General features: G+C 48.1%; 1 protein-coding gene across 13 annotated transcripts in view; it reads right to left on the bottom strand.

Moving 5' to 3' along the window:
* Window positions 1–21135, bottom strand: part of PMCA (plasma membrane calcium-transporting ATPase 3) — a 376386-nt gene that overhangs the window by 160126 nt on the left and 195125 nt on the right. The gene's annotated exons all lie outside the window — the stretch shown is intronic.

The following is a 21135-nucleotide window of genomic DNA, read 5'->3' as shown; positions in this document are numbered from 1 at the left end:
GGTTCGTTAATGGCACTCTCCTACGGAAGGCAAAGGAAGCGCAGACGCCTGCCGGCATTAGACGGCCGCGAAATTAAAGAGCCGCAGTCGGAGGCGTCTGTACAAGCACAGATCGAGCGGGTGACAGCACGGTTCCCAACAACCACACGAGTCGGAAATCATTTCTGGCACGCTGACGGGCTACAGCGTGGCCTGTAATCATGACCCAACGATAAAATACAGTTCGATCCAATCCTATTAGATCCGATGGAGCACTCAAGCAATGTTAAGCGATTTGATTCAACGTACTGTATATCAACAGCCCACGGGGACAGACCTGGGTCTGCGTCTGTTCATGAGCGGCTGTAAATCAAGTTGACTGCAACCAATCGTCGGGTCGAATGTGCAAACTCCCTCGTGTTTTAAGACTTTTCTAAAATGACTCAACAGATGTTCTAAAGAACGTGCGTTCACCAGTCACTCTACTCAACGATACGAAAATACGCAATCCCGTTTCAACTCAATCCGACACGACACGATACGATACGACACGATAGATGCAAAGTGAAACGCTAGGAAAGTCAATCAGCGGCAAATAGCGCGCCGTCCGTACACCTGCGGAGCGCTTCGTGAACGTGACGGCCACACACGGCTCTGGCAACGCTGCACGGAATTAATGAGTCAGAGCGAGCACGCTCACCCAGCTTGCACACGGCACACGCAAACGCGCCCTCCGGAGCCCGAGATTTATTCACGGCCGCGGAGCGTTTTCATCACCTGGGCTTTCTTGATTCAACACGTGCCCTGCGCGTCCCGTATATACATCTCAGTGTTTTTCTTTGGTGCGAGCTGGGGCTAGCGAGCCTGGGCCTCTGAGACAAAAGAGAAGCACGGCAGAGGCCGCCTGGTGGGCCCTTTGTTTTCGTTCTGTTTCAGAGGCCAGCTGCTTTCTTCGCCGGCGCAAGGCTCGACGACCAACGCGTGTGTTGACAGGCACGCGCAAAGAAAGCAAGAAAAAGAAAGAAAACAGGAGAAGTTGGGAAGCCGCGAGTAATGAACGCAGTGTGGTTTGAACAGGGCGAGGAAGACAGGGAAATTAGGATTCGCGCGCGGCCTGTGAGGGGTGCGCAACATTTCTGGTGGCACATGAATATTTATTTTTCTTAAGGAAGAAGAGGGGTGCGAGAACGACATGCGTAGGTAAAGAGCGGAGAACATAAGGATGCACAACCCCTTTATGACGTTAACTATTTGCGGCTTAGGCAAAAAAAAAAAAAAAAGTCGCTGGGTCGTGTTTTTCCCGTTCTCATTTCTAATGCCGGATAGAATGGGAAAAGACGAATTCTTCGCCAGGTTTTGTTGTATACTCACGAGTGTGGCCTCCCCACTTGTGCTCCGAGTAGCAAGCAATCAAAATCGACTACTTCAGGTGTACCGAACATAGAAAGCATAAATATTTTCCTTCTAAAGTCTTTCTACGACCCGACTTCGTGCTTATTGCGACCTGAAATCTGTGTACTTATGCAACTTAATTTTACGTTTGCGTTAATTTCGTAACTTATTTGCTAACCAAACGTGTGGCCTTCATTTCGTTAAGTGCCATCTTGCATGTGCATTCTATAGTACTATATCTGCGTGAAAATGCCTAGCCCGCGCCACTTAAAAGACACCCAATGTAACCTAAACAAAAAATTACGCACTCAAAGCGAAAAAAAGGACACATTTAGTGAGGATGATGCGAGGGTCTTCAGTAATATGGCGACATTTAAGCAGCCGTCTCCATTGCGGGTCAATATCTACGAATGAGAGGGGCGGGGCTCCAATGCCGTTTCGCCAGGAAGCCACCAGGCTAAGCAGGTGCGTACGTGTGTGTGTGCGCGCGTGCGTGCGCGCGCGGTGGGAGGGGGGTAGTGAGTGAGTGATTGAGTGAGTGAGTGAGATATGCCTTGTCCAATCCTGCTGCCAGCTACAGGCCGTGTTTATAGGTGTCCTTGAACCTACGGGTTGCCGCTGGCAGCAACTAGCGGCTGTTTCCTCCGGGAGGCGAGGGGGGGGGGGGGGGGGGGGTGCCCTTGTTGATGAGTCATGCCGCCTCTCCCATCTCGTAGCACAGCCATAAAAAAATTCATTCCTGCTTCGCGTTCAGATCATTTTGATGGGGAGTTCTTGTTCAGCATAGGTGGTAATTTCTGCACGCTCATTCACTCCAATCACAACAGCGTCTGGACATTGCCACTGATAGGCGCGATTTCTAACTGCGTTTTGTGGAGGCACACACACTGTGCGAACCAGCGGTGTTTCCTCTTACAACCGCGCTTACCGGCGAATCCAGTCAGAAGAGGGTGCCCTCTCCCTCCACCCACAGGCGCATGCGAGCACACCTTTTTCTTTCAATTTTCTTTTTCTTCCAGTAAACACCAACGTTGTACTTTACAACGCCCCGGTACTTTCGCTATCATAACACTGCAACCTTGCTTGCTGACAAGTGGCATTGCTATTTTACCCCACCTCATTGCACTCGCTCCAGCAAAGAGGGGTTGGCTGTATCGCCAGTGCTCCTCGTTCGTTCTCTAGTGAACATCCCTCTGTTAAATTTGATGTTCTTCCTGTATATTAATTAACTGTTTGGATAACTACATGTTCGCCAACCAGTTAAATAAATCTGAGTTACAAGTCTATTTTGAAGTCTACTAAATCTCTTGCGGTGTACAATATGAAAAAGCAAACAGAAAACTCTAGCATGCAGCGACATCGCGGCATATTGGCGAGAAAATTGAGCGCAATAAATTTAGACACAGACACAGAAAATGGACGCGCAGACAACGTTGCGCAAGGCCTATTGCTTGGTTTATTATTATTTTTTTTAATGCTGACACACACGGCAGTTCTTGCTGATACACCCTCGCGCTTTGGTGTGGAGAAGCGGCGTGACGTATGCGCTTGAACGAGCTTATAAATCGGTGGCGTATTTGGAAAAATAAGCAGCTTGTAGTAGAGTTCGTCATAGTCTGTCCCCTGTGTCTATTTTCAAATTCTTTGGCGCTAAGTTTTTTTTTTTCTTTTTTCCCAGTCAATGTGATAGGCTGACTGTAGCCCAACAGTCAATCTTTCAGAAAAATGACATGCTCTGACGCACCGAGCGTGATATAGCAGTGCTTAACCTACAGCGTGTTCCCTTTACTTAGTACTCGTGAGATAAGTTTTATCGCAGCCGTACTCGTATTTCTGCAGTTCTTATGTCAGTGGATGCGGAAAGGGAAGTAATATTGCATAATGAATTGCTATGTAGTTTGTTTTTTCGCATATGTGTTTATATGTACGGATAGTAGGTGTAAATATCGCTTTAAGTAAATTTTTATTAATGAGGCTCTGTTCTGAAGCATTTTGGCTGTCTATTGTGAAATGGTGCAAGATTCTGATCAAGCTGTTGCTCAGCTTCGTGTCGTAGTCTCCTCTTCCTAAAAGTTGAAAATAAGATTGAATGGTTTTGTTACTCTCTTGATTTTCGAGATCTCCTCTTAGTCTGCTAAAAATTAATCTATGCCACCAATCAGAAGTGTGGCTACGAAACCACGGCTCACAGTGTTCGGTTAGAGAGAGATAAAAAAAAAACAACATCAGCGCGCGGAAAGGTTCCAAGAAATTTGTTGGTCGTCTTCCAGAATTCACGGGTACAACGCCAAATGACCCCTCTCCCCATCTAAGTGAGACAGCGGGTTAGACCTTGGCACGGTAACGCGGCCCACCTTCTTTTGCATATTTGCTACGATACCCCATTCAGTGTATAATACATGTCTGATCTCCATTCAATGGCTGCGCTCCATTGCCAAGTTTCGACGCCAGAGATCGCCTGGTAACGAATGCCTGGTCACTCATCTGTATGTTTTATTTAATCTGTGGATGCTCTAAATCACCAGAAATTGATATATGGAATTGTCCAGATTGCTATGAATCTCTGAATAAAACACTTCCATCACCTGTCAGTAGAAGGTATGCTACATGGACGCACGCCGACACGTGATGTCAGTGGCTTCAAAACTTTTTGCCAATAAATACCACGCGTATTCGCGACAGAGTACTGGCTTATCTGTTTCATTCCGCGCACCAATTTCTACAGAAATAGATCACGTTCAGTGTTCGCAAACCTTGCTTTTAGGACCGCCTCCTCCCTGCCAGGCATTCAGACGTAGGATAGCAATCAGTGCGATAACGTGACGATTATCGCGGAGACAGTCAATGACGGACGGCACTTGGGCAACCTATGTTTTAGAATACGTGCCCTGATGTTTGCACTCGTTATCTGCGGCAACGCCCCCTCTGAAGTTCTCACACGACCTCACTGACTTCAATTTACGGAACCGCTAGAGCCTAGTAAATTTGCAGTAAAACATGTTGTGAGGCTAGTGGGTGCACAGCTCCTTGTCCTGTCTTTGTTCCTTCTTGGTGTACTGTCACTGTTGGCACTTCATCTTTTGAAAGCTAGTAAATTTTTCATCGGCAAATATGGACTAGCAGTGTACGTTTAAAAAGAAAGGCAACGACTTAGAGAGCTTCAAAAATTCTTACTGCGCCGCAACTGCCAGAACATGAGGGAATGCATTGCAATTCGCGACGTCACGCTAACGTATGCCAGCCCTGATGCTAAGGCGCGAAATTCAAGAAACTTAAGTTCGGTCTGCATTTTCATTTCCAGCAAACGACCCTCCTACCACGACATCACCAAAATTAAGAGTTTTCACGGAATACCTCATCATTCTAAACTGACGTAGGTGTCTTCTCTCGAGTGTCCCCCTCGATACAAACACGTGCTGTGAAGAAGGCGGTTGTGACGGCTTTGTGCTTTGTAAATAGGTGGCCGCGCTTAGGTACGCGGCGAGTACGGTCCCTCGCAAAGCGAGGCATTGCGACAGCACTTCAGAGAGAGAGAGAGAGCACAAAGAGAGATACACGCGAACAGTCTGCCAGCAGCTCCGGCGCGACGCGAAGAGCTAGCCGTGCGCCGCCCGTAGGCTTCGCTGGCAGAGGCAGCAGAATCAGCTACAGGGAGGCGCAGAGGTGCCCGACGTCGCGCTCCCCGGCAGAGAACGCGCTCTAACTCGTAGCCCGTGCGCTGCGGGCGAAGAAGCCACCCTGCTATTCCGAGACCCGGGTCCCCGCGCCGAGCCGACCGGCCGGCTCGCAAAGCGCGGCCGTGGAGCCGGCGGCAAAAAATAGGGAGCCGCCGCCGCGGAGAACCCCGGTAATTTTAGCGGCCCGGGCGCAAAAGCTCGCTCGTTTGCACAGAGAGAGAGAGAGCGAGAAAGAGAGAGAGAGAGAGCGTAAGGGTTTTGCGGTTTACCAGCGAAGCTATATACACCGACGCCGGACGCGGCGCGATGCGGACTGCCGAGTTCCGGTTCCTCAGCAATGAGAGGCGCTTGCGATGGCAAAGACAACCGACAGTGAAACGCTTGTCGAATATATATCCTGCCCCGCCTCCCCCCCCCTCCCCACCGGCAATTGAATCGACTGCCAAACTCCGGCAACCGCGGCGCATGTCCTCCGTGTGTGCCCAATCGACGAATCAAGCAGAGCCGCCGCTCTCATGAAGCGGAATCAACGCACGCTAACCGACCTCCAAGAAGACCTGGTGGAAACTATCCACTGGATATTAGAAGATCCACTCGTCAGGGCCTGAACAAAGATCTTGCGCAAGGCGTCGCGTACAGCGGCCATTACCTGCCCGGCGATAACGGGTGCTGTAACTTCTTAATTCCCATTATAAAGGAGACACCATTCTCTGCACAGTGGTGAAGCCAACAAACGCTGTATACAGCCACATAAGCTCATTGATTCGTTAGGTTGTTCATCCCACCATCAACAGAAAATACAAAAGAGAAAAAAAATAGAACACAGCATTTCGGCATGTCCTCCTGCTTCATTTCGCTGTAGACAAATGCTTGCAAACGTAATTACGATATAATATTTGTTCTACTCTGTATATATTATGTACAAAAGTGTTGCTGCACGTATCTGCTTCTTTAAGGGCCAGCAAGTTCTGTGCACTGTATGTATATGGCTACATTTAACTTTTCTACGGACTTTACACCTACTAAGCACTGTGCCATTCCGGAGGTGTTAGTGGACAGGCGTCCTGTCGGGCATTTTCGCCGGCCATCTAAACCCCTGTAGTCTCTCCCTCTCTCTCCTGTTGTCTGGTTGCCTGGAATAATATCTCAAACCTCAACACAAGCGCGGCTCAATACAACCCACTATAGGATTAGCGTCGCTTACGGTGCGTTTGCATGCGGGGATCGAAGTGAGTGATGAGGCTCAAAATCAAGTGCGCTTTCCGCGAAATTGCAGTCACCGGCGGTGACTCAGCTTGAACGCGACGACGTTCCAAAGTGGAGCGCAAACAGAGGCACTCACCACATCCACAGCACGATTCCTGCGGAAACGCGCAAATGCTGCTGTTCATTCACCGCCACCGCAGCAACACTGCAGCTTCTTCGGGTCTAAGGGGTGCGCGTTGCAACTATAGTCGGCAAACTTCCGTCGCAATTAAGGGGCGGTCAGCGACGGAGAACGCGTCCATGGCGAAGAACCTGCCCTCCGGAACTAATACCACGCGTGCACACAACGCACATTCACGCACAAAATGTGGTAGAATATTCTCTCTCCCTTTCCCCCACTTGCACTACGCGTTCGAAATGACTTTTTTTTTTCTCGTAGTGCTGGACATTCTCAGGAGTGCAAATGTGGACGCCTGCCGAATTCCGCTGCACCTCTTGTCTACCTTGATTGGTTTACAACGCGACTGCGCCGTCTCTAACAGGAAGAAAGAAAGCAAAGGTGGCGGAATGCAACAATCAGAATTTAATAGTGTCCAAAACAGAACTGGCCAACTGGTCAGTGCAAACCTGTGCAGCGACGAGTACTACAGAACCTTACTGCTGCGACGACGACGGAACTTCAGGGCAAAGATTTCGTAACCTCTCTACAGAGCCTCCAAATAAACGCTCGCTTGAGGCTGAAACAGTTGGAAGGCATACGCCTGCAACAACGGTATCTGCCGTGCGACCTCCAACTTGGCAGATATGAGTTTAATCACTTACTTCCAGCAGTGAACATCAAGCAGGCGACCCCGTTTTCCTTGCCAGAGTATCCCCACGTGCGATACAAAAAGAGATTTCCCTTTTTTTTTTCCGCGGTCGTCGACGAGTAAAACAGAGCAGCTGCGACTCGCTTCACGCCTGTGTCTGTTTGGTCAGAACGTCGGTTACAACAACCGCTGGGACGGTGTGACGTTGAGCTTGCGTGCGGCTCCCAACGTCAGCCTATACCACGCGTCATTACACGTGTGTCACGCTTGCGCCGACGCCTGCGCACAAGCTGCGCTTGTCAGCTCTGCTTTTATCCTTCGCATAATACGTCTTGCTATCTCCAACCCATCGTTGTGCGAGTGGCGCTATACTCTATTGGCCAATAAAGGAAAACAATCTCCGTATAATACGGAGTCGACACGAGTCGGCCGGAGGTGGCCCTCGTAAAGCGTGAAGATAACTGGGACGTTTTCCATGCGCACGCAACTATACAGACAGACCGCACCGTACACTCAACCGAAGCATGCGCCACAGCCTTCCTACAGCGCGCCGTGCGTACATAGAAAGCGAAATAGTCAAGAAAAAGAAAGTGCGGTAGCTTTCTTTCGTAACTCAACTGCAGCCCAGTTACGTAAACGCTATATAATGCCCGTCTAAAAATGCAATCTCTGACGTCAAACCCGAAAGTGACATAAAAAGAAGCATTTAAAGCTTCCTGCTGTTAAGGCCTCAGGCACAAGCTGTGCAGTGTATGAGCCGCATAGTTTGCAGGCCTCTACACAACGTCAAGCGCGAAAGTGCTTGGCAGGGCGAGTCACCCTTCGCAACCGCGGCAGCGCGTCGACAGCCGATGCGCGCACGTGTGGCTCACAACGCTACGCAGCTCTAAGCTAAGTGCACACACGTACACGGTCAAATATAGAAAGCGTGCACTATACAGGCGCTGTATTATTCTGCTTCGAGCAGCGGTATAAAGAAATACAATGCAAAGCACATTAAAGAACGTACACAACAGCTAACTTTCCGTCTTGTTCGAACAAATCAACAAGCGAGCGTCGAAGAAGGAGTAGATGTACTTTGTTGCCGGAGTTGAAGTGGGAACGATGAATTAAGAAAATGAAGCGAAGATGTATCGGTAGATCGCACTCGTAGATTACCAAGCGGGTCACTTTAGCCGATGGTGAAGAGATATGTTGCTTTTTCCTTTTCGTACTTTTACACGTGGCATACTTTTCTTCATTTCGACGAAAAAAATGCAAAGGCGGTTTCCAGAACGTATAGTCTGCCAGGTAAGCATGATGTAACGTTATTTCGTTTCTCCTTCAGACGTGAAAAAGTGTAACTTACAGACTGACAAGAGAGCCGTAGAGAAGGGCTTCCCGCCATGTGGAGCTCGCAGCGGAAACAGCGCCGACGCTTCTACTTTCCGCACGCACAGTCAAATGCCGGGACCTGGCGCACGACAGCCTTTTGGACTTGCGTCGACTGGCGCTGCGTTCGCTCAGCGCCTGACGTTTCATACGGGGCCCGAAAAAGGTTACCGCTTGCGGAGTCTACCAGGAGACGCAGACCATCAGCGCCCCACGGAAAACTCTTTCGTTTTCCCTTATCTCCTTTCCACCACTTTCATAAAAATTCCATCTTTATTTTTACGGTCCACAACCTTCCCTGACGTCGGATTTCCTCAGTTTTCATGTTTGGCATCCCGCACACATGCTCTGGGAGTGTAGAAACGCTCTTCCCGACTCTACCTTGGACAAGTGGGAGAAGTCCCTCAGAAGCTCCCTATACTCGCAGACCGGCAATGGGCCGTCCAGCAGGCCCCGCGAAGCGGCCGCCAGGTACTCCCCGTCGGTCCCTACGTGGGAGACGCCCGCTACGCGCTAAGCGCGTCCTGCAGGACCACAATAAAGTTTTCCAGTCCAGTCCATCTTTGGCCGCAGGAACAGTTCGGGCTCACGCATTGTAGCGATGCCTTTCCGGTACCCGAGACCCCGACAACCTTCTCTCTACTCCCGTCGTCGTCTCTTTTTCACTGTTTTCGTAATGCGGGTAATCAATCAACAAATATCAGACGAACTCAGCCTAGCCTTATAACTCATTAGCCTGCTCCCGACGGGGTGGCTCGGGGCTCTGGCCTTCTACTGCAGAGCACGAGGACGTGGGTTCGGTATCCTGCCGCGGGGCGGCCGCATTTCGATGGGGTAGAAAGCAAAAAAAAGCGCTCGTTTTAGGTGCACGTTAAAGAACCACAGGTGGTCAACACTATTCCGGGGCCCTTCATGGCCGCATCTGACATAGTACCAGTGTTAGGTTAGGGAAGTTAAAGGGAACGTTAAACCCTATGAATCAATCAGTCTATCGAAATTTCCATACCCATACGGGACAATAGTGGAGAGCAATAGTAAAAAGAGCGAACAACGGTTAAAAAACCGCCTACTACATGCGGTAAGGCCCGATAGGAGTTAGCACCCGCCGAGAACTATACCGGCCACGTAACAGTACCACTCTAACGCATACCGCTATTACTTACTCGGCAACCTGCTAGCTGCGTGCGCGCAAGCACCTCCATCGTGCTAACTAATCTGCGTCGCAAATGCACCTGGCCGAGGCGGTAAAAGTAGAGCAATATATATAGCAGTTCGTTAAAAGATTTGTCCGTGACAGCGCTCTATTCTTTTCATTCCGCCAATGTTGTGGCTCGACATCTTCGACAACTTGATTATTCAGTTCAGATTTTGCTAGTGTTTCAAGGCATCGTTGTTCTTCATTTTTCTTCTTTTTTTCTTTTTTTTTCTTTTTAGCACGCTATCGCATCTGAGTTCATCAGATATGTACTGAGACGTCAGTGACGTACAGTAGCGGAGAAAAAAAAAAGATGCGATATTTCGCATGTGATTATCGTGAGCTAAACTGCTACGGATGTTGGTTCTGCGTCATGCCAGACGGCTGGCCTCGAACACTGGCCCAGACATTGTCTTGAACGCGCACTATCATCTTACTTTATTCACACCGCCTAGCCCACCGGGCGTGTACATAATTTACGTATTCAAAGAATCTGTCACAAGGCAACCGCAATGCCAACCAGTAGAGTCGAACAAAAGGTTTGGCATCCAACTACAAGTTTAATATATCAGAACAGATCGATGGACGAGAGAGAGAGAGAGAGAGAGACGCACACGCATCCACTAGCACAACTCAGAAAGGGGCAAGAGCGGGTACCACGAAATGAACGATGTACAAAGGGGGTAAAATATTTACCGCGAGTAATTACCCACTTGAAAGGCTTCACGTTATTTAGAAAGAGGAGCATTACAACATCGCAAATAAACAAAGTGTTACTCATCTGTCTTTTTGGCCGCACCACAGGAACTGTTTAATCAAGACTTACTCCAAGCTCAAAGAATGACCTCAAGCAGCCAAGACTCATGTTCTGAGGGCGTTGCAAGAGAACGCACAGTTATATATATGTATATATATATATATATATATATATATATATATATATATATATATGGGAGGGCGGCGGAGTTTGTGTCAAATAGTGTTCGAACCATAGCATCTTACCGCGCAAAGCACAAGCTCTGTAAACACAGCGTGCTACGAGCGACGACGGCTAGGATAAAGAATCGTTGAGGAACCAAGTTTCTCTCTCTCTCTCTCTCTCTCTCTATATATATATATATATATATATATATATATATATATATATATATATATATAGAGAGAGAGAGAGAGAGAGAGAGAGAGAGAAACTTGGTATATATATATATATCTGAACAACAATCTTAACCCAATCATTACCTTGATGATACAGGGAAACAGCGAAGAAATCACAGGGCTCTCAAAACAGCGTTAGAGAAACAGCGCTCAAAACTGGATTACGCATCCCATATCTGGAGTTATGACCAGGCGTACTTAATAAATATACTTCAATCGCTTCAGAACAAAAGTGGCCGTTTCATAAAAAAAAATTACTCTCGGACATCCAGCATAAGTGAACTAAGAATGTCCCAAAATTGTCTTCTCTGAAATCACACAGACTGCTAGCATTCTTGTCTCTTTTTCACAATGTTTACCCCAGCGGCTCCCAATTATCATCTGCTATAGAACATGCCCGTCGAGTGTTGCCGCGCGTGGGCCGCCAAAATCAATATAGAGCCTTTCTTCGGAAGAACTAACGTGCTTTTGCATTCACCTCTTGTCCTTGACATTAATCAATGGAACAACCGGGAGGCATTGCCTGTGTCACCGACCATGACGAGTTCACTCACAAATTAAAGAGTCATCTTGGTGTGTGAAGGCGTATCCGTACATGTCTCACTTTTTACACACATACCTATATTAAAATGTGAAATTCTTCACATTGTTTGTGTTGCTTGTACACAGTGTATGCGATGCGCTGAGGCCCTTAGGGCACATGAAAACAAATAAATCTGACGAAGACGAAGAGAGGAACAGATGCGTCCCCTGCGTCCCTTCGTCTTCGTCAGATTTCTGCGCGGTTTCCCGGCAACGATTGCCAAAAGCACAACGCGCAACGCTGCTTAAGTGTTATCTCGATTTCCCGTTCGGATGGAAACGACATAGCTTCTGAAAGGAACTACACCGACTGTTCATGAAATTTTCATTGCACTCTCTCGAATTTGGTCAAGATACATGCCCTTCCAAAACGGTGTTGAGGTGTGTATGAGAGCGCTATAGAGGAGGAAGAGGGGGGGGGGGGGGGTCGTGGTGGGTGGAGAACATGTGCTGCCTCAACTCGCAATGAGGTATAGTCCACTGCGAAGCTTGGTGAATGGGAGGACCGTATATTAAAGGGGAGGTGGCGGGGGGGGGGGGGGGGACCTGTCGCGAAAGTCTGTTGGCCCAAGCCTTCTAGCGCAACGAAACGAGCGCGCCGAAAAAAAAAAAAGAAAGAAAACATTCGTTGGCGTAACACGCTTATCTCTGCGGAAACATCTGTCCGCGTTATGTGCGCGCCGTTGTATATACGAACTCCGCGTTCCCGCCACGCGTGAATTTGTTTCGCGCTGTTTTGGGGAGTCTGCGGACGCAGCTCGCGGCGACAGTTCTCGCCTCGCTCACGTGGCTCCGCGAGAACTCGACGCGCCATCTGATGTTGCGTGCCTCCCCCTCTCCCCCCCCGTGCCAACACCGCTTCGCCCTCCCCTTCCCGCCTCCTCTCTCAGCAGCCTCCTTCCAGCGCACTCCCAACACCCCCTAAGTCCTCTAGAGGGTGTTGCCCCTCCCCGACTCCTCCTTTCGTCCCTTCTCTCCAGCAACACACGCCTTCGCAATTTGCCTCCTTCTAAGTACAGCACCGCGGCACGCAACCTCTGTCGGCGACAGTATCGATTCCACGCTGTGGGTTGCAATACTGCCTGCACGGCAGGGATATACGTTACTCTGCCCGTCCGTTTTCGGAAATCGTTTCGCATTTCCGCCTTGTTCACGTAAACGACGTCCATTCTTTCGATGTTTTTTTTTTTTCGTGACCGTCAATATAGCCGCGGTGAAGTGCCGTCGCCTATAAGGAGCCTTTATTTCTGGAAGTAATGATCTTATGCCGTATTTCCATCCCTCCCTTACAGCTCAATTCACTATACTGACGGTGACGTTCCCGGTACACACAAACCGTGCTGCAAGCTTGAAGCGCGTTAAAGGCTGTGGTGTTTTCTTCTTTTTTTACATTAGTGTGCTATACACCACTCCTATCATTACTACTCCTTCCGCCACCCCCATTCTCTTTCTTTCAGGTTTACTATTGCATAATCTTTAGACCTTGCTTTCGTTGCTGCATTTGTTGTACTTTGTACTTTATTCTATATTTATTTGTATGGTCTCTGTCACTTGCAAGTGCAGCCACTGTTACCTCTCCCAGTGGGGCCCAGTGGGGCGGGCCTGCGTTATTTCATATGCCGTTACCGCTACCGCTTTGCGGTCATCTGCGAGCTGTGAGCGTGCTAGCTGATCCCTGCTATACTCACGCATCTGGTACGGCTTAGCAAGCATGTCTAAAGCAGCCAAGCGGCTGGGACGGTAGCCGCGGCGGCAGAGCCGTAGCGCTGTGCTAAAGCGCCCTCATTATCTATTGACACGTGAACTTATTTATCCTTTCCTCGGGGACTGCATTTCAACCACTAACAACTTAAGGTTATCGCTCAGCGCAAGACGCGCCTGCATGGTTAGAACTTACTGGAATTTTATCGATGGTTCTATGCGCTGCCAGTTGTCACCGAAGCTTGAGTAATCTGATTGCATGCGGCACGCCAGTTTACTTTCTGGAAGACACGCGGATAGCAGCGATTACTCTGGGAACTTCGATGACTCATGTATAAAAGCCAGTGAGCTTGGCTGGCAGGTTAGATTTTCGACGATCGCCGGCAGCGTTCGCCATTATCGCTGTTCTTTGAATGTGGCCTGTTCTTTTTTCTGGGCGCAGATTAGCCCAATACAGAGTTAATCTTGCCATTTACAGTTTTGCTACTGTGTTCTTGACCGTCAGTACCTCGTGACGCTATTACGCTTTAGCCGCTAGTTAATTAAGGAACTTGGGCTAATTGGAAGCGTCACTGGCGCTTGTAAGAAAGCAGAAAAAAGACAGCCGGACTGGAGTCGGCAGTTCTCTTGCCCTGTTCCATCCTTCTTTCTTATAAGCGAAAAACCCAACAACTCTCCGGGCGGTCGCCGCGTTAGTAAACGTTTAGAGCATCATCATTCAGCCTTTGTGGCCAAGCCATCCATAATTTATTCAGATAGCTCACGAATACCTTTCAGGAATCAATATCCGAAGCCAAATTCATAAATATATTTTTCAGCGTTCTTTTTCTCTAAACGATGACCACTTCTTTTCGCTTATGAAAACAGAGAAAATAAAAATAATTGTTTCTTTTGTCCTTCGGTCAACGCTGAAATTTCTTAATCACATGTCTGCAATCATGGTTGGTGAGCTACGGTTATTAAAAGCTACTGCGACGCATGAACTGCCTTGCGAAAACGAGGCATTAGTGACAGTCTCTCTCTCTCTCTCTCTCTCTCTCTCTCTCTCTCTCTCTCTCTCTCTCTCTCTCTCTCTCTCTCTCTCTCGTGTGTTTGTGTGTGTGCGCGTGCGTTCGTGCGTGCGTGCGGAAAGCCGCTCAGTAGCAAAGAAGACCATTCACCAAACAAAGGTGACCGAACAGAGCCGTCGTATTTGCCCTCTGCACGCATGCACCCCTATGCCAACAAGTGACGCAATTACAGCGGAAAGAAAATATGGACGAATGGCTGCCCGGGACAGGAGACGGGGGCGCACGTAAGAAAATAGAAGCGATTGTTTGCCATTCCAGGCAAACGGTGGCGCTTCGAGCCCGTAATTAGAAATGTTTGCGTCATTACTTCGTCGACACGGGAGCAAGCGGCGCGCACCAAAAAGGAACGCGTCCTTCGCGGGAACGGAGAAGTATTCGCCAGCCATCTGCTGTCCAATATCCTCTCCGGCCGACGAGACTCGCGACCACCCGGGGTGCAGACCGCTCGCCTAAAAGGCGCCGCCGGCACGAGAACACACAAAGGTCCTCGACGCGAAAGCACGCTGCAAGGCAAGGAAAACATGAGAAGTCAAGGATAACGGAAAAAGAACGGAACAAAAAAATAAAGCTCCGGGCAGAGAGGAGTTGGCGGTGGTGCCAGCTCGCAACTTCAAGCCGTTGCCGTTGCGCAGAATAGTTCTTCCGGCTAGTTTTCTGCTTGCTTTAAGCTTCCTGTTCCTCTGTCATGATGGTCACCCCCTCACAGCCCACTTCATATCCTGTTCACTCTACGCCACCTCTGTAGTAGACTAGCAGAATTTACTAGCCTACTATATATAGAAGCCTACCCGCCTACGAGACTTCTTTCTGGCTAACCGCTCTGCATTTCCTTTGTTTCTCTTTCTCTCTCTCCTAGCCTACCGCTGTAGGCTAGTAGGTTTTGAACATTTCAGCTAAGTGATCAAGGCTTCCGTCTGAAAGTTGCAGTTCTGCCCCAAAGACGCAGTGATAGCGATAGCAAAGTTTTAGACACCTACAAGAAATAACGACCATACACTTATTCGCCGTATAAACTGCAGTAGACCTTCATTTATCAATTAATTTGACAAGCATGGTAACACGCGCGCACAGGCAAACATGAACAGACTTCACTCAATGACCGCGAACACTTGTTGTCACAACGATGTCGTGATGAAGAGCTTAAACAGAGAGGAGCGAGTGCTTCGTGCAGCCTCACGCTTCAACGCAACAAAACTTGAGATTACGCGGCCTCCAATACTAGGCACGCGGGAAGGCAGCGCGCATGAAGCCACTCACAATCTCCGCTCGCCCAGCTTTGCACCCTCCGGTGATTGCCTCCAAGATCGTGTGCGCGGGTAGCGTATGCGCTCAGCCACGCGGACAGCCATGCGCAGCCACGACCGGGCTAGAGAAGCAGACGCACGCTCCCCTGCACCCCCCCCCCCCCCTGCTTGTGTACGCTCGATCATTTGACCTCCAACATCAGGCGCGCAAGAAGACGGCGCGCATCGAGCCATCTACCATACTTCGCGACTCAACCTCGCCCGCTTTCTCTCGCAACCACAGCATAAGGCGCGCGGGGCATGGTAGGATCTTATCGCGCTTGGACTTTATACGAAACATTATGGCAACGGCTAAAATTTGCTCGGAATGTCCTTATAATTGCTATCGCCCCCAATAATGTGAATTTACTTCCCGAACAGACAAGATGGAGACCAATTTTCGATTTCATTAGCACAGTTTGCCTCAGGCTAATCCCTTGTAAGTAAAAGGAGAGGGTCCTGTGCTGGCTGTCTGGGCCCCATAGTCAAACTTTTTTCAGCTGCTCTTTTGTCCAAGCGCCTCTTCCAGAATATCGAAGTGGAACAAGTCGAAATGCGGAGACAAAAATACAAAAAGAATGAAAAAAAGGAAAAGAAACCACATGAGCGCTGAAGAGTAGGAAACAGGGCATGCGCCAATGTGCGTGTATCTATTACGATGTCCCTTAAAACAATCTACAGTTGTGAGTTCAACAATCGTCCGATTTCTATGACTATCTTTGAATCTCGCTGTGTCGCGGTGTTCAAGTTCAAAATTCAAGTATGCCAACTTAGCACAAGTCCACAATTTGCTTCCATCCTTCTAAAAAAAAAAACTAATAAATTTCTAGCGAGTTCAACATACGACTCAAAGTCCCTCACAATTTCCAACTCGCGTTTGTAAGCAGGACGCAGAATCGGCAAGCACCCATCTCGGTGAGACGCAACAATCCAATACGTCGCAGCACGTTGTCACTCCGCAAGGACAAGACCGGGCATCGAAATATGGCTAAGCTAGCAAGGGTCAGCCACTCTGGCGAACCTCGTAACCAGAAGTCCCCCGCGACCTCGTAAACCTTCTGGCGCTAAAGCGACAACGCAGAATCCACGTACAGTTTCAGAATTTACAATCACTACATAATTACTGTTCCTCGAGCTCGCCGTACAAATGAGATCGCACGTGTGTATATTAACAGATGCGGCTGAGCATGCACGCATTCTGAGCGGGTAACATTTGTCCATTGCTTTCTAAACAACGCCTCGCGGTCGAGAAAATGGAAGAATTAAAACAAAAAAGTAATAAAAGCAACGAGCGAAGAGAAGCTAAAGAAAGACAACTTGCTCAAGCGTCGAGGGGGCATACGGGCCGCAGTGCGTGCCTGCTGTTTACACGCACATCGATGTGCATACAGCCTTGGCGACCGTTCTAAAAGGATTTTTTTTTTCTATAAACAGTTAAACAAAGGCGAGCTCCGGATCACGGCACGCTCCGCCTGTGTACGCGAGCATGCCAGCGAGCGAGCGACTTAAGCCGACGTGCACCCTCCGTCCGGGCACTGCGACAAAACACGACCGATGACCAAAATACGCACGCACGCACGCGCACAAGCGCGCGCGAAATGACCCCGTGGCCTTCTCGAGATTTTCGATGCCGGCGCGCTAAAGCCGGCTGCGCGTGGCGGCTGGACGCGCGCGCGTTGTTTGCGCAGGCAAATTGGAACCTCGGATTTGTCCACGTCCAGTCGGCAAAACCGTTGCTACATCACACCTCCCCATCCCACAATCCTGCCACTGTATCTCTCACTATTATTATTATTATTATTATTATTATTATTATTATTATTATTATTATTATTATTATTATTATTATTATTTGTTCTTATGTGCGCCCATTTTCAGCTCTGTTCTAACGCACAACGTAACCCTTTTCTCTCTTGCACAGCTATCTCGTAGCGGTGGCTCTGTGGCTACACAGTGTTCCCGTTCGACACTGGGTCGTCGGTTCAACTCTAGCTGGCGCATCAGGCGTCTTAAGATTAGAGTCCCTTCACTTAAGACGTACTATCGGAGGGCAATGCTGTAAACATGCGCGTACACGCAGAGAGCGGGGAGAAATAAAGGGAACCGAGGGGGCGCGATTTCTTTATTTGCAGTTACACAACTGCCGCCACGGCCGCCAGTGGCGCATGGCTATCACTCCCAGCACTACAGTAGATCTAATACACGTACCACGTACGTACACCCAGGAAAGTTCACGCCAGGATGGCCGCTGCCACGGCTGAATTGATAAGTGCTACGCGCCGCGGTCGCGGAGTGAAATTTGCGCCATGCCAAACAGCCTTAAATTCTGGAGATGCGGGGTTCGGCTCCCCCCGCCTGGGGCGAGTTGTCTTTTCGTCCACTCTATTGCTTACCTTTACCTTACTATATCCACATTGCAATTAAAGTAATTTGTCCAGTGCCTTCCTTAGCTTCATCGCCATGCCGTCTTTACGTTGCTGCGTGTAAGCATACGCGGCGACGCCGGGCATCGCTCAACCAATGTACGTACGCCACTTGCTGCACATCAATTTTTGGCTGTGTGAGGCGACAATGAAAAGGTAAGGTTAGGTAAGGTAAGAGGTAAGGTTACAAAATTTCAGAATCATACGTAGGCGAAAGAAGCGGGTGCACGCGGACGCACTATGGCTAACGAAGCTCGACTATCTAAACGTGCGTCAACAGTGACGCAAGTTCTGTTGCATATTTTGACACGAAGTTGGCAGGAGACTCGGCCATAAAAGCGCCGACGAATTTGTGTTCCTCATATACCTCTAGCTACGTTCTGAACTGTGCGGTATTTCGAAAGCTCGCGATAATACTTCCGAGTGGAGTCTCCCTTACTTCCATAACGTGATAAGGGACGCAGTAAAGGATAGAAAACGTTCAAAAGAAAAGTGCGTGGGAGGATGGGGGGGAGTGGGGGGAGGAGCGTACGAGAATACGAGAATGCGTCGTTTGAACACAATGACAGAGGGAGCACGATGCGATATGCAGGCCATCGCGCCCGCAAAACAGACGGCACCGGAACACGAAGAGGTGGCTGCTCCATGCCTGACCGATCCGCAGTTTCGCCTTTCGTGGAAATGCGCTATACAGACTGCGCTCGCATTTTTGAAAGCAAGACAGTCCTTTTTTAGCACGACGGATTTCGCTCGCTCCTCGCCTGTCGCCCTGTATAATGCGGTGCATCGGGTTGAACGCACGAGTGTTGCACGCTTCAGCTTACCAACGCGTATTTTTATCAGTGATGTACTGCGCTAAGACGATCGATTGCGTAGGTGTGCGCTTATGCGCGTTCAACACCTGACTCCTCTGTGCCATTGAAGGTCTGTATTGTAGCATATGTTATGCTTAAACGCCGCGGTGTGGTTGTGAATGTTTTGCGGAAATAGTAGTAGTAGTAGTAGTAGTAGTAGTAGTAGTAGTAGTAGTAGTAGTAGTAGTAGTAGTAGTAGTTCGGTGAAGTTAAGGACTGATTATGATATTGTTGGGTCGACTCGTCAACGAAAGACTACACGTGTGCGTGTTCCTCGACTTTTCTGAGCACTTTTCCGTTCACTCTGGAATAACGAGCAGCAGCAGATAAAATATTGATAGTATAATAATAATAATAATAATAATAATAATAATAATAATAATAATAATAATAATAATAATAATAATAATAATAATAATAATAATAATAATAACGACAAACTAGGTGTCGAATCTGCTCGTAAGTGATGACGGCTCCTGGTTAACCGGCTACATTTTGCCGCGGTTAGCCTTATAATATGTAGTAGAATCTCGGCAAACATAAATCGCTTACACGGAATTACCGCTTAAAGGGAGCAACAGCCTTATAGTTGGATGGTGTTGCATTTAGCGCAATGAAAAAGAAAAACATTGTTCGATAAACGAAACCACATTTCTTCTAACTCCGGGTAAACGGAACTAAATATGTTACTGAAGAAGAAACTGAGCCGGCCAATGTCAGCGGGGTCGCGACTGGCATCGGCTTTAGCGCCTTTTTCTTTCTTTCTTCTTCTTCTTTCTTTTTCGGGAGAGGAGGTGCGTGTACTATGGACATCGTAAAGTTCCGCCATATTGCCAAATTATGTAGTGACGTCATTTTGAACCAATCGGAGAAGCTGTAACAACCCTCAGGACCAATCAAAGCAGTCACGACGACAAAATTCGACATTATGGCGAAATCTGACGCCCGTTTTTTCGGCTGTTCTCTACGATAATGCCTAGGCAGCTTTTGCTGGTTTTTATCGGTGGCTTGTTGGGTATTGTGGCTCTTCCGTGGTCGTGGCTTGCTGTGCTTTCCTTGTGCTGGCAATTTCAGTGAGCTGCAAGTTTGCTTAGCGTTTCTGATGGCGGAAACAGAAACGCCCGCACTAGTGTGATCATGCTGAATACAAAGATCAAAGTTATCGATCACTTTGATCGCGAGATCATTTCATTTTGTCCAGAGTGCGGACTACATATGGTGAAAGTGTTCGTGCTTTCTATGTGCCAAATGTTCTGAATGACCTCCCAATTAAGGTTTTCTCTTTAGGCAGTCGGAAAGACGCAAAGTCTGATAATTTTGTTTTGTATGCTTGATTTCTTTCCTTTTATTCCTGCCTATTGCCTAGTACAGGTATTCTCGTGATGTGAACCGACAGTGGTGTACGCTCTGACAGTGGTCCTTTGCTGCCGGGCACTGCACCCAACAAGTCACACGTTGGCTTGGGTAGGCCCATATTTGTTCCCTGTAAATCCACAAATAACGGAATTTATTCAAATTGAAAAGTTGAGAGGAATTATTCCTTAACACGGGTATTTTTATCATTAGACAACTCTTTCTTTCCCTTTTTTCCCCTTTGAAAATTATGTTTAGTGCCGCCATCTCTAATCGGTGATTCCGTGCACGAAAAAGCTTTGTAATCAGACCTACTACACCTATTATTTGCTGTACACAATAAGATCGGCCCATTTCGAAAGAGCATGTTATGTATGCCTTGACATCAATCTCTCGCTAAATGGAACTCCTGATAAACGGAATTTATTTACCTGGTCCCTTGAGTTTCCGTTTACCGAGACTCCACCGTAGATTGACAGGGAATCTATTGTCATAAATCTAGACAGTGTCCACAAAAAGCCATGTGGTTAAAAGCTATGATAAATTTATTACTTTTACAGAGTTGCAGTAGATCGACTGTCCGTAGGTATGCTAAAGACCAAATGCAGACAATAGAAACGATGCGCAGACAACGTCTAGACATTATTTACAAATGTCTACAATCTTTCTGTATAGCTAAACGAAATGAATATTTGCGTCAGCCGTCAAAGAAAGCGCGCGAATAGCAAATGGCTTCTACTTCTTTTTTTTTTTTTTTTTAATGCGAGGGTAAATTCCTCAAGGCATACAGGGGTATGGGATGGGGGTGAATAAGGATGATTAAATGAATGAAAAAAGATTTGCTGACCTAATGAAGTCCAAGAGGGACCGATCGCATTATTGGCTTCTACTTACTTACGAACAGCTTTTGTGAATTCGTGCATTGACTGGTCAACGCCAGCTCCGCCTACCATCCTACTGCACGGATTTACTGCAACGCAGCACGTCCCAGCCACTTTCCTTTTTTTTTTTATGCACAAGTAAACCTTACAATACGCCATTATATATATTAAAAAAATCTGTACTTTCTGTAGGCGTTTTGTTGT

The sequence above is a fragment of the Dermacentor variabilis genome, chromosome 6, assembly GCF_050947875.1.
Source record: "Dermacentor variabilis isolate Ectoservices chromosome 6, ASM5094787v1, whole genome shotgun sequence".
NCBI classification, from domain to species: Eukaryota; Metazoa; Arthropoda; class Arachnida; order Ixodida; family Ixodidae; genus Dermacentor; species Dermacentor variabilis.
This window is presented reverse-complemented; position numbering and strand designations above follow the sequence as displayed.